Genomic DNA, 12,298 nt, shown 5'->3' on the forward strand with positions numbered 1-12,298 from the left:
AGCTTTCTGTCGAAAATTCTCGGATGCAAAAATTCTACAACGTCCAGCGCTACTTGTTAAAGCTGTTGTAGGATTAACTCCATATAGCTAAACTAAATCCAATTGGATAGACTTAATCTCTATAAGATGGTTTACACTTGATTAACACATATCTAATTATCATTAAATTAACTAAACTCAATTAAGTGATCTAATACTTTAATACATGTAAAGCGAGTTTAGATTAAATGGATATGGATTCAATATGTAGGTTGAATAATCCGGTTCATTAATAGTAATGGGTTGTTAACGAGGGATGAACTTTAAGATGGATAATCCCTATAGGATGGGCTTGACATATAAAGGAAAATGCTCATGAATTAGGGTATGTTCTAGAGCCTCTTCAATCTCTTTTCTTCCTGATCGAGAGAAAACTAAGGATTGTCGCCGCCCACTCCTGTAGAAAATTATTCCACACTAATAAGAACTCTGGCGTCAAGTAAGAAGCAATACTTCTTTGCGATAGATTCAAGTCAGCTATTCATGAGTTATTGTTTCAGTTTTGTATTGTGCTTTAGAGACTGATAGAAGCTAGATCATGTTGTAAATGTATCCTTTAATTCATATATGATGTATTACAAATCTAACAATTGGTATTAGAGCTTAAGATTGACTTATTATCAGTTTTAAGGCGTAAGGATTATTTTTCAACGTTTTAGTATAAATACATCAATTTTTATATTTGATTCCATATAGATGAGCGAAATTGATGTATATTCATTGAATGTAGCATGGATAGATTATGATTTAACATATAAATCAAGTTTTTTGCATTATCTGTGAAGAATGAGATTGGTGGCGCAATTTTAGGGCAAAAAATCGCGTTAAGAAATAGGCATTTTCTGATATCAATCGATTGGGAGTCGCGGATTCACGATCAGAAGTTTCTCGAATCGATCAGCCAATTGATTAGTGTTCGCCAATCAATTGGCATAAAGCTCAATAGATTGGGATGCTTAAATTCATGAACAGAAGGTCCGGAATTGATCAACTGATCAATTGGTGTTTACCAATTGATCAGCATGAGGAATCAATCGATTTGGATTGCTCAATCGTGACAAGAATCCAACAGAAAGACTCTGGATCAATCGACTGATCGGTTGGGGTCACCAATCGATTAAAGGTTGCAAGGAATTCAATAAAGAGCTTCTGGATCGATCGGCTGATCGATTGGGATAACCAATCGATTGAAGTTTGTGAAGAATAAACAGAAAGCTTCTGAATTGATCGGTCAATCGATTGGGGGTTCACCGATTGACCAATCGAGTTCGCTGAGTTATCCACAGAAGGTTTCTGAATCAATTGACTAATCGATTGACATTAGTCAATCAATCAGTTGATCAATTAGGGTGGATAAACGAGCGAACAAAAGACTTCTAGATAGATCAATGGATTGATTCATGTGTGTTTAATTGATTGATCAATCGATTGGTATGCGTCTAAATCTATTCACACTCATTCTTGATCGATTGATAAAGGTGTCAATCGATTGATATCTAATATCAATCAATTGATAATTAAATTTAGCTAAATTTTCATTAATTTCTTCCTAGATTTTTATTCGCTCTTGCTACTTAGTCAAACTTATACTATCGTCAAAGCGAGAACTATTGGGGAGGCTAGAAGTATTAGTGTAGAGGGATATATGTCCATGCTAAGGGTGATTGGTCCAAAGGAAAATCATTCTTATGCCAGATATATGTTTAAGAAAGTTCACAAATTAAGCTAAACTTCTTGATCATGCACATGGTGTGCCGACCCAAAGAAAGGGGCACTATATGGCCAGTTAGAGGCATTGTGAATGATGTTAGAAAACATAAGTTAACTAAGAAAGCTCATGAATAAAGTATCATGCACATAATGGGTCGACCCAAAGGAAGATAAGTTATGTGGTAGATGAAGGTGATCATGAGTTATTTAGAGAGTACTAATAGCAAATTATAATTTAGTCGAAAGACTTAATGTAATGTTGCACTAAGAATCTCTATTAATGTCCATATAGTTGCATGTTTTATTTTTTGCATTTCGTTATTGCACAACTATAAAGATGCATGCCTTGTTTATTAAATTGAGTTATGTTCTTTGTTTTTGTTTATGTAGTACTCTCAATATCTGCTAATTTGAACAACATCTCCGTGCTTATGACATAAACTTTGGACAATGGAAAGATCATATTACAGTTTTATTGGGCTATATGGATCTAGACTTTGCATTTAGACATGACCACCCTGTTGGAGTGTATACTGAAAGCCTAAGCTTTGTAAACATTCATTATGAATAAAGAATCACATTTGGTCAAATTGTCTACATTTGTTTGTAGTTGTTCATATAGTTTATATTGTAGATAACATAGTATGTGGTGTCACATGAAGAAGATGATGTTATCAGTACCTTATAAATTATAAACAGTAGCTCACGACTAAAATGGAAAGGAACAAACCATTAGAAAGTCGTAGTGTAATTAGGTATTAGTTTATCTTGACTATATAATTACACTAGTACACTCAGAGTGTATTGAGTAGGACCATTAGAGGTCGTTTCTTTTATACTGACTTTATAAAGGAACAAAGACCTCAGTTATTATGGAAGTGTGTGCTCTTAATCCTAATATAATAACAAGCACATATGTTTGATATTTATTTCTTTAATTTATCAATGGGTGAGATTTAGTTCGATGAATCAATAAACCCGATAAGTTGGGAAATGGTATCACTTATAGTGTGTGTTGTTGATTATAGAAGGAAACTGTGTCCTAGAGATACTAGGTTGATAATGTCCTCAAGAGGAGCTCATAAAGATTGTCATGTTAAACCTTGCAGTGGACTTAGTCCGACATGATAATAAGGTTGAGTGGTACTACTCTTGGACTAAGATATTAATTAAATGAGTTGTCAGTAACTCACTTAATTAGTGGACATTCGATATCTTAAACACAGGGAGACTAACATGCTCATAATAAGAAGGAGCCCAAAAATGTAATTTGGGATTGGTGCGGTAGTTCAATAATAGTTCTCTAGTGGAATGAATTATTATTGATAAAATTAAGATGTGTGTTCGGGGCGAACACGGGATGCTTAATTTTATCGGGAGACCAAAACCAATTCCTCCTCTCGGTCCCTCTCGTAGCCTCTTATTTATAGAGTTCTATACCCACCTATACCCACCTTCTATACCCACCTATAAGGGGCCGGCCAAGCTAGGGCCGGCCTAGGTATAAAATTGGGTGGCCGGCCCTAGCTTGAACCCAAGCTAGTGGGGGCCGGCCAAATTAAATTAAAAAGGGATTTTAATTTTAATTTTTATTATGTGGAAGAAATAATTTATTAAAGATAATTAAAATTAAAATATCTCTCTTGTAAAAGATCTACAAAAGATTAAAGAAAGAGATTAGATCTCTTTCCTTATTTGTAGATTGGTGAGATATTTTATTTTCTCTTTAAAATTATTCACATGTTGATAAAATTAAAATTATAGAAATTTCCTTTTATCAACCATGAAGAGATTTTTAAAGAGAAATTTTATTTTTTAAAATTTCTGGAAACAAATTAGGAAGTTTTAATTGTTGATTAAAACTTGTCTAATTTTTCCTTCATTGATTGTGGCCGGCCATCACAAGTTGATTGGGAAATTTTATTTTATTTTTCTCAATTAATTCATGTCAAGGAAAATTAAGGAAATTTTATTGTAATTAAATTTCCTAATTTGCCTAGGCCAAGGAATATAAAAGAAGGGGTGAGGGTGCCTTCATGAGACACAACATCTATTATTTCTCTCCCTCTTTTGTTCCTTGGTGTGGCCAGCCATCCTCTCCCTCTCTTCCTCTTGTGGTGGCCGAACCCTTCTCTTTCCTTGGAGCTCTTGTGGTGGCCGGATACTACTCGGAGAAGAAGAAGAAGAAGAAGAAGGAGAGAAAGCTAGCATCTCTTGGAGCTTGGTTAGTGTTTTGATTTTCTTCCTTGGTGAAACTTTTCCTTTGTGGCCGAACCTAGCTAGGAGGAGAAGAAGGTGGTTGGTGGTTTCTCATCTCGGAAGATCGTTGCCCACACAACGTCCGAGGTTAGAAGAGAAATACGGTAGAAGATCAAGAGATTTTTCTACAAGGTATAACTAGTAATTTTTCTTTCCGCATCATGCTAGTTATTTATGGAAATAATACCAAATACAAGAGGCTTACATTCTAGAATTTCGAATATGGTTTTTCGATGTTGTGTTCTTTTGTTTTTTCTTTTCCTTGTGATTTGATTGTTCTCTTTGGTTAACCTAAAGTTATTTTAGGAAATTAAATATTAGCTTTCTATAAAAGGTTTTGTCTAGTCGGTGGTGGTTGCTCCCATATCCAAGAAGGTCATGTGCCTCGCCACGTCAGTACTGGGAACCAATTATGGAAATTAATATTTAATGGAATTAATAACTTAAGGAGACTTGGGTCGAACGTGTTAAGTTCCGCAGGAGATCCAAGTCAAAACCTAAAAGAACAAATAGATTAAGTTTTGGATCAAACGTGTTAAGTTTCGCAGGCGATCCAAAATTTAATTTAAAAGAACACATGGTAGCTAGGAAAAGGTTCAGACCTTTGTACAAAATTTTTGTACAGTGGAACCTATAGGTTTTCCGAGTAGCAACCAACAATTGGTATCAGAGCTAGGGTTTTGCCTCTGTGTATTTGGTATTTAGTTTAATTATGCACATGTCATACATAATTTAGGCAGGTTAATAGTAGGATGTGCTAACTTTGTGGATGCAGGATCCAACTATTATGGCTTTTAATTATTATGTGTGTGATTGGACCCTTGGACATGTCAAGGGCATTTATATGTGTGTGCATGATTGTATTAAAATATAGCAGGAGCTGTATTTAGTTTTATTAGGATTTTTTTTTATCTAGATACATGTACATTCCTTTTATGGAATATAGGATCAAAAATGTAAAATTCTATTTATGTCGCGGATCGAATCTTGCAAAGCGTGGAACCTTCTAAGGACCAGAGGCGCAGCGGAACTAGGAGCAAGATGGATGCGACAGCTAGACCCGGTGGCGGTGGCCAAATATGGCAGCAGCTTCGGATGACAACATACGGAGGACAACTAGAGATAAAAGCCATAATAGTTGAAAATTAGATCTTCTATTTATTGCTTTTATATTGTGCTGTGTGTGCATGGTAGTTTACAAGTTTAGTAGGCTAGCATAGTTAAAATTCCTCATTTATAAATAACTAAGTGGGAGAGGGATTTTTAAGTAAATCTCATGGTCTCCATTACTGGTTTGTAAATGATGCAAACAAGCTTGCGCGTTGGCTCTGAGTGCCTTCCTCTATAACGGATGAGCTTGTTTGCGGATCACTAGAACAGACTTCCATTTTTGGATGACTATAGGAAGTTAATTAAGAGCGTGTGATCTTCCCCAACGGAAGGGGCATAATCTTATTAATGGACTTAGTGTCAAGTAATGGTATACACTTAGACACATCTAATAGTACTCTCCCCAACGGAGTCACTACTATTATTTGTGTGACCAAATAATACCAACTATTAATTTTATTTGTTAAAAAGTTAGGTTGACAAGATAATAAAATTAATGGGTTAAAACCCTCCTTTTACAAATGTTGAATTTGTATACGTCCACACTAACGTGACATACAAAATTCACGGTGTTATGAGGTGTTGGTTAATTTAAAATAGTATTGTTTGAGGAATCAATATTATTCTAAATTTAGAGTTCTGACCAAAAGTTATTTGTGATTCTTAGGATGACTTTCAACCCACTGTCCATCATACTTCAACAAAATAGACTTACTGGACCTAATTACATAGATTGGAAAAGGAACCTGGACATTGTTCTGACTGCTGAAAGCTATAAATTTATACTGACTGAACCTTGTCCTGATGCACCCACTGGTGAATCTACCCAAGAGGAGATTGAATATCATAAGAGATGGGTAAAGGCAGATGAGATGGCGCGGTGTTACATTTTGGCTTCAATGTCAAATGTATTGCAACATCAGCATCAAGATTTACCAACAGCTTATGATATTATGAACAATCTCAAGGAGCTCTTTGGTCATCAGGATAGGGCTTCTAGACAAGAAGCTATGAGAAAGAAAGATAATGACAGCCACCATGTAAGAGGGTACTCCTGTAAGGGATCATATCCTAAAGATGATGGCTTATCTGAACGAGATACAGATCCTTGGAGGAGAAATTGATGGGGAAACCCAGATTGATATGATCCTCCAAACGCTACCTAGAAGTTTTGAGCAGTTCCGCCTGAACTATAATATGAATAAAAGGATTTATTCATTAGGGGAACTACTGACAGAACTTCAAGCAGCAGAAGGATTATTTCGTCACAATTCTCAAATTCACTTTGCTGAAAATGATTCTACTTCTAAACCGAAAGGAAAGAAGAAGAAGAAACAAGCTGGCTCAGCAAAGAAAGTGAATAAATCTCAGAGTACTTGGAGTGAAGAAGTCGAAGGGAAAGTGCTTCATCTGTAAGCAGGCAGGACATTGGAAGGCGGACCGTTCTCGTAGGAACCAAAACAAAGGTATATCTCATGCTCTAGTTGTTGAAACATGTTTAGCGGTGTTATCTACCAAGACCTGGTGTGTAGATACGGAGCCACGATCATGTCTGCAATTCTTTCAGGGTTCCAGAAACCCGACGACTATCTGAAGGAGATTACCGTCACATGGGCAATGCTACTAAGGTGGCATGGGAGACGCCTACTTATCTTTTAGTAGAAATAAAATTTGGTTTTAAGAAATTGTCTTTATGTACCAGCTTTAGAAAGAATTTAATTTCAGTTTCTAAACTGCTTTTAGATGGATATTCGGTTTCTTTCGATAGAATGATGTAGTTATTAAAAGAAATAAAGTGATTATCTGTTCTGGTGCATTAGTTGGCAATTTGTATACTTTAAATCCAATTTCTTCCACAAAGCAAAATATGGAAATTTATAACTCATCTTCTAATTCTAATAAGAGAAAAGAACCTTCAGAAATGAACCAAGCATATCTTTGGCATCTAAGGCTTGGTTATATTAACTTAAGTAGGATTCAGAGGCTTATAGCCGATGGACTTTTGAGTTCATTAGAGTTGGAAAATTTTCCAACTTATGAATCCTGCTTAGAAGGAAAAATGACCAAGATGCCGTTCAAGGCCAAGGGGTATAGAGCCAAAGAAGTGTTAGAATTGGTTCACTCTGATTTGTGTGGTCCTATGTCTGTCCAAGCAAGAGGAGGTTTTGAATATTTTGTCTCTTTCATAGATGATTATTCAAGATATGGATACATTTACCTAATGCGCCGCAAGTCCGAGTGCTTTGATAAGTTCAAAGAATACAAGGCTGATGTGGAGAAACGATTAGGTAAAAGTATCAAGACACTATGATCTGATCGTGGTGGCGAATACCTCTTATGAGAGTTTAGGAATTACTTATCAGAGGCTGGGATTTAATCCCAATTGTCTGCACCTGGAACACCCCAACAGAATGGTGTAGCAGAACGAAGGAATATGACTCTTATGGAGATGGTTAGATCGATGATGAGTTATTCAGAATTACCAAATTCATTTTGGGGATATGCTCTGGAAACAGCAGTATACGTTCTGAACTTAGTACCTTCTAAATCAGTTTCTTCTACTCCCATAGAATTGTGGAATGGGCGAAAACCCAGTCTAAGACATATTCGGATTTGGGGTAGTCCAGCACATGTGCTGAAACCAGATGCTGATAAGTTAGAATCTCGTACAGAAGTTCGCGTGTTTGTAGGATATCCCAAAGGAACGAAAGGTGGTTTATTTTATAGTCCTAAAGACCAGAAGGTCATTGTTAGCACCAATGCCCAGTTTTTAGAAGAAGACTATATAATGGATCACAAGCCCAGTAGTAAAGTTGTTTTAGAAGAACTTAGAGAGGACATATCTACTTCAGTACCAACAGTACAAGATGAAGTACCACAAGAGACTGCAACACGTGTCACACATAATACACAACCACAGACAGTGCCTCGTCGAAGTGGGAGGGTTGTAAGGCAGCCTGAAAGATTCATATTTTTGGGAGAGTCTTCGGACTTAATCCCGGGTAAACATGAACCTGATCCATGAACATATGACGAAGCACTCCAAGATATAGATACAGCATCTTGGCAAAAGGCAATGAATTCTGAAATAGAGTCTATGTACTCTAATAAGGTCTGGGAGCTTGTAGAACCACCTGATGGTGTAAAAGCCATTGGATGCAAGTGGATCTACAAAAGGAAAAGAGGGACAGACGGGAAGGTAGAAACCTTCAAAGCTAGGCTTGTTGCGAAAGGGTACACTCAGAAAGAGGGAATCGATTATGAGGAAACATTTTCACCGGTAGCCATGCTTAAGTCTATCTGGATACTCTTATCCATTGCCGCTCATATGGATTATGAGATTTGGCAAACGGATGTCAAGACAGCTTTCCTTAATGAAAGTCTTGAAGAAAACATCCATATGAAGCAACCAGAAGGATTTATTGAAAAAGGCAAAGAGCATCTAGTGTGCAAGCTCAATCGGTCCATTTATGGACTAAAGCAAGTTTCAAGATCTTGGAACATCCGGTTTAATGAAGTAATCCAGTCATATGGATTTATTCAAAGTCCGGATGAGTCTTGTGTATATAAGAAGTGTAACGGAAACGTGGTGGTATTTCTTTTACTATACGTAGATGATATTTTGTTAATTGGCAACAATGTCAAGGTATTATCAGACGTAAAGGTATGGTTGTCCAAACAATTTGATATGAAGGACTTAGAAGATTGTGCACACATTCTTGGGATCAAAGTTATAAGGGATCGTAAGAAAAGAATGTTGTGTCTATCCCAAGCTTCATATATAGATACAATCCTTGCTCGTTTTAGCATACAGGATTCCAAGAAAGGTTTCTTACCTTTTAGACATGGAGTAGCTCTATCTAAAGAAATGTCTCCAAAGACATCGAAAGAGATAGAGGACATGAAAGCAGTTCCTTATGCTTCGGCTGTAGGAAGCCTAATGTATGCAATGCTATGTACGAGACCTGATATCTGTTTTGCCGTGGGCATGGTCAGCAGATATCAGAGTAACCCTGGACAAGGACATTGGACTGCGGTAAAGCATATATTAAAGTACCTGAGAATGACTAGAGATTATATGCTAGTTTACCAAGCAGACGATCTGCTCCCTGTGGGTTATACAGATTCAGATTTTCAATCAGATAGGGAAAATAGTAAGTTTACATCAGGCTATGTGTTTACTTTAGGAGGTGGAGCCATTTCATGGAGGAGTGTTAAGCAGAAATGCGTTTCGGACTCAACCATGGAAGCTGAGTATGTAGCAGCCTCTGAGGCAGCTAAAGAAGCAGTATGGCTCAGGAACTTTCTAATGAACTTAGATGTGATTCCTGGTTTGCCCAAAATCATCACAATTTATTGTGATAATAGCGGTGCAGTTGCAAACTCGAAGGAACCACGAGCCCATAAGGCAAGTAAACATATAGAGCGCAAGTACCACCTGATACGAGATATCGTGAAGCGAGGAGAAGTTGTCATCGCCAAGATTGCATCAGCAGATAACCTGGCAGATCCTTTCACTAAGGCCCTTCTGGCGAAAGCTTTCGATCGATATGTGGAGGGAATGGGAATCAGATGTATGGTAGAAGATATGACAGCTTAGTCATTAGTATAAGTGGGAGATTGTTGGAGTGTATACTGAAAGCCTAAGCTTTGTAAACATTCATTATGAATAAAGAATCACATTTGGTCAAATTGTCTACATTTGTTTGTAGTTGTTCATATAGTTTATATTGTAGATAACATAGTATGTGGTGTCACATGCAGAAGATGATGTTATCAGTACCTTATAAATTATAAACAGTAGTTCACGACTAAAATGGAAAGGAACAAACCATTAGAAGGTCGTAGTGTAATTAGGTATTAGTTTATCTTGACTATATAATTACACTAGTACACTTAGAGTGTATTGAGTAGGACCATTAGAGGTCGTTTCTTTTATACTGACTTTATAATGGAACAAAGACCTCAGTTATTATGGAAGTGTGTGCTCTTAATCCTAATATAATAACAAGCACATATGTTTGATATTTATTTCTTTAATTTATCAATGGGTGAGATTTAGTTCGATGAATCAATAAACCCGATAAGTTGGGAAATGGTATCACTTATAGTGTGTGTTGTTGATTATAGAAGGAAACTGTGTCCTAGAGATACTAGGTTGATAATGTCCTCAAGAGGAGCTCATAAAGATTGTCATGTTAAACCCTGCAGGTGGACTTAGTCCGACATGATAATAAGGTTGAGTGGTACTACTCTTGGACTTAGATATTAATTAAATGAGTTGTCAGTAACTCACTTAATTAGTGGACATTCGATATCTTAAATACAGGGAGACTAACACGCTCATAATAAGAAGGAGCCCAAAAATGTAATTTGGGGTTGGTGCGGTAGTTCAATGATAGTTCTCTAGTGGAATGAATTATCATTGATAAAATTAAGTTGTGTGTTCGGGGCGAACACGGGATGCTTAATTTTATCGGGAGACCAAAACCAATTCCTCCTCTCGGTCCCTATCGTAGTCTCTTATTTATAGAGTTCTATACCCACCTATACCCACCTTCTATACCCACCCAATAGGGGCCGGCCAAGCTGGCTTGGGATCAAGCTAGGGCCGGCCTAGGTATAATATTGGGTGGTCGGCCCTAGCTTGAACCCAAGCTAGTGGGGGCCGGCCAAATTAAATTAAAAGGGGATTTTAATTTTAATTTTTATTATGTGGAAGAAATAATTTATTAAAGAGAATTAAAATTAAAATATCTCTCTTGTAAAAGATCTACAAAAGATTAAAGAAAGAGATTAGATCTCTTTCCTTATTTGTAGATTGGTGAGATATTTTATTTTCTCTTTAAAATTATTCACATGTTGATAAAATTAAAATTATAGAAATTTCCTTTTATCAACCATGAAGAGATTTTTAAAGAGAAATTTTATTTTTTTAAATTTCCGGAAACAAATTAGGAAGTTTTAATTGTTGATTAAAACTTGTCTAATTTTTCCTTCATTGATTGTGGTCGGCCATCACAAGTTGATTGGGAAATTTTATTTTATTTTTCTCAATTAATTCATGTCAAGGAAAATTAAGGAAATTTTATTGTAATTAAATTTCCTAATTTGCCTAGGCCAACGAATATAAAAGAAGGGGTGAGGGTGCCTTCATGAGACACAACATCTATTATTTCTCTCCCTCTTTTGTTCCTTGGTGTGGCCGACCATCCTCTCCCTCTCTTCCTCTTGTGGTGGCCGAACCCTTCTCTTTCCTTGGAGCTCTTGTGGTGGCCGGATACTACTCGGAGAAGAAGAAGAAGAAGGAGAGAAAGTTAGCATCTCTTGGAGCTTGGTTAGTGTTTTGATTTTCTTCCTTGGTGAAGCTTTTCCTTTGTGGCCGAACCTAGCTAGGAGGAGAAGAAGGTGGTTGGTGGTTTCTCATCTCGGAAGATCGTTGCCCACACAACGTCCGAGGTTAGAAGAGAAATACGGTAGAAGATCAAGAGATTTTTCTACAAGGTATAACTAGTAATTTTTCTTTCCGCATCATGCTAGTTATTTATGGAAATAATACCAAATACAAGAGGCTTACGTTCTAGAATTTCGAATATGGTTTTTCGATGTTGTGTTCTTTTGTTTTTTCTTTTCCTTGTGATTTGATTGTTCTCTTTGGTTAACCTAAAGTTATTTTAGGAAATTAAATATTAGCTTTCTATAAAAGGTTTTGTCTAGTCGGTGGTGGTTGCTCCCATATCCAAGAAGGTCATGTGCCTCGCCACGTCAGTACTGGGAACCAATTATGGAAATTAATATTTAATGGAATTAATAACTTAAGGAGACTTGGGTCGAACGTGTTAAGTTCCGCAGGAGATCCAAGTCAAAACCTAAAAGAACAAATAGATTAAGTTTTGGATCAAACGTGTTAAGTTTCGCAGGCGATCCAAAATTTAATTTAAAAGAACACATGGTAGCTAGGAAAAGGTTCAGACCTTTGTACAAAATTTTTGTACAGTGGAACCTATAGGTTTTCCGAGTAGCACACCCTGCACCTTTGACTGATGATTCCACTGCAGATCAAAAGGTGAACTTTAACAAGTGAGAGCGATCTAATTGCATGAGTCTACTAATCATGAGAATGTCAATTCCGGAATTACTTAGAGGTTCAATAACTGAGAAGGAGGATGCTAAGACGTTC

Source organism: Zingiber officinale, chromosome 10A (assembly GCF_018446385.1).
Source record: "Zingiber officinale cultivar Zhangliang chromosome 10A, Zo_v1.1, whole genome shotgun sequence".
Taxonomy (NCBI): Eukaryota; Viridiplantae; Streptophyta; class Magnoliopsida; order Zingiberales; family Zingiberaceae; genus Zingiber; species Zingiber officinale.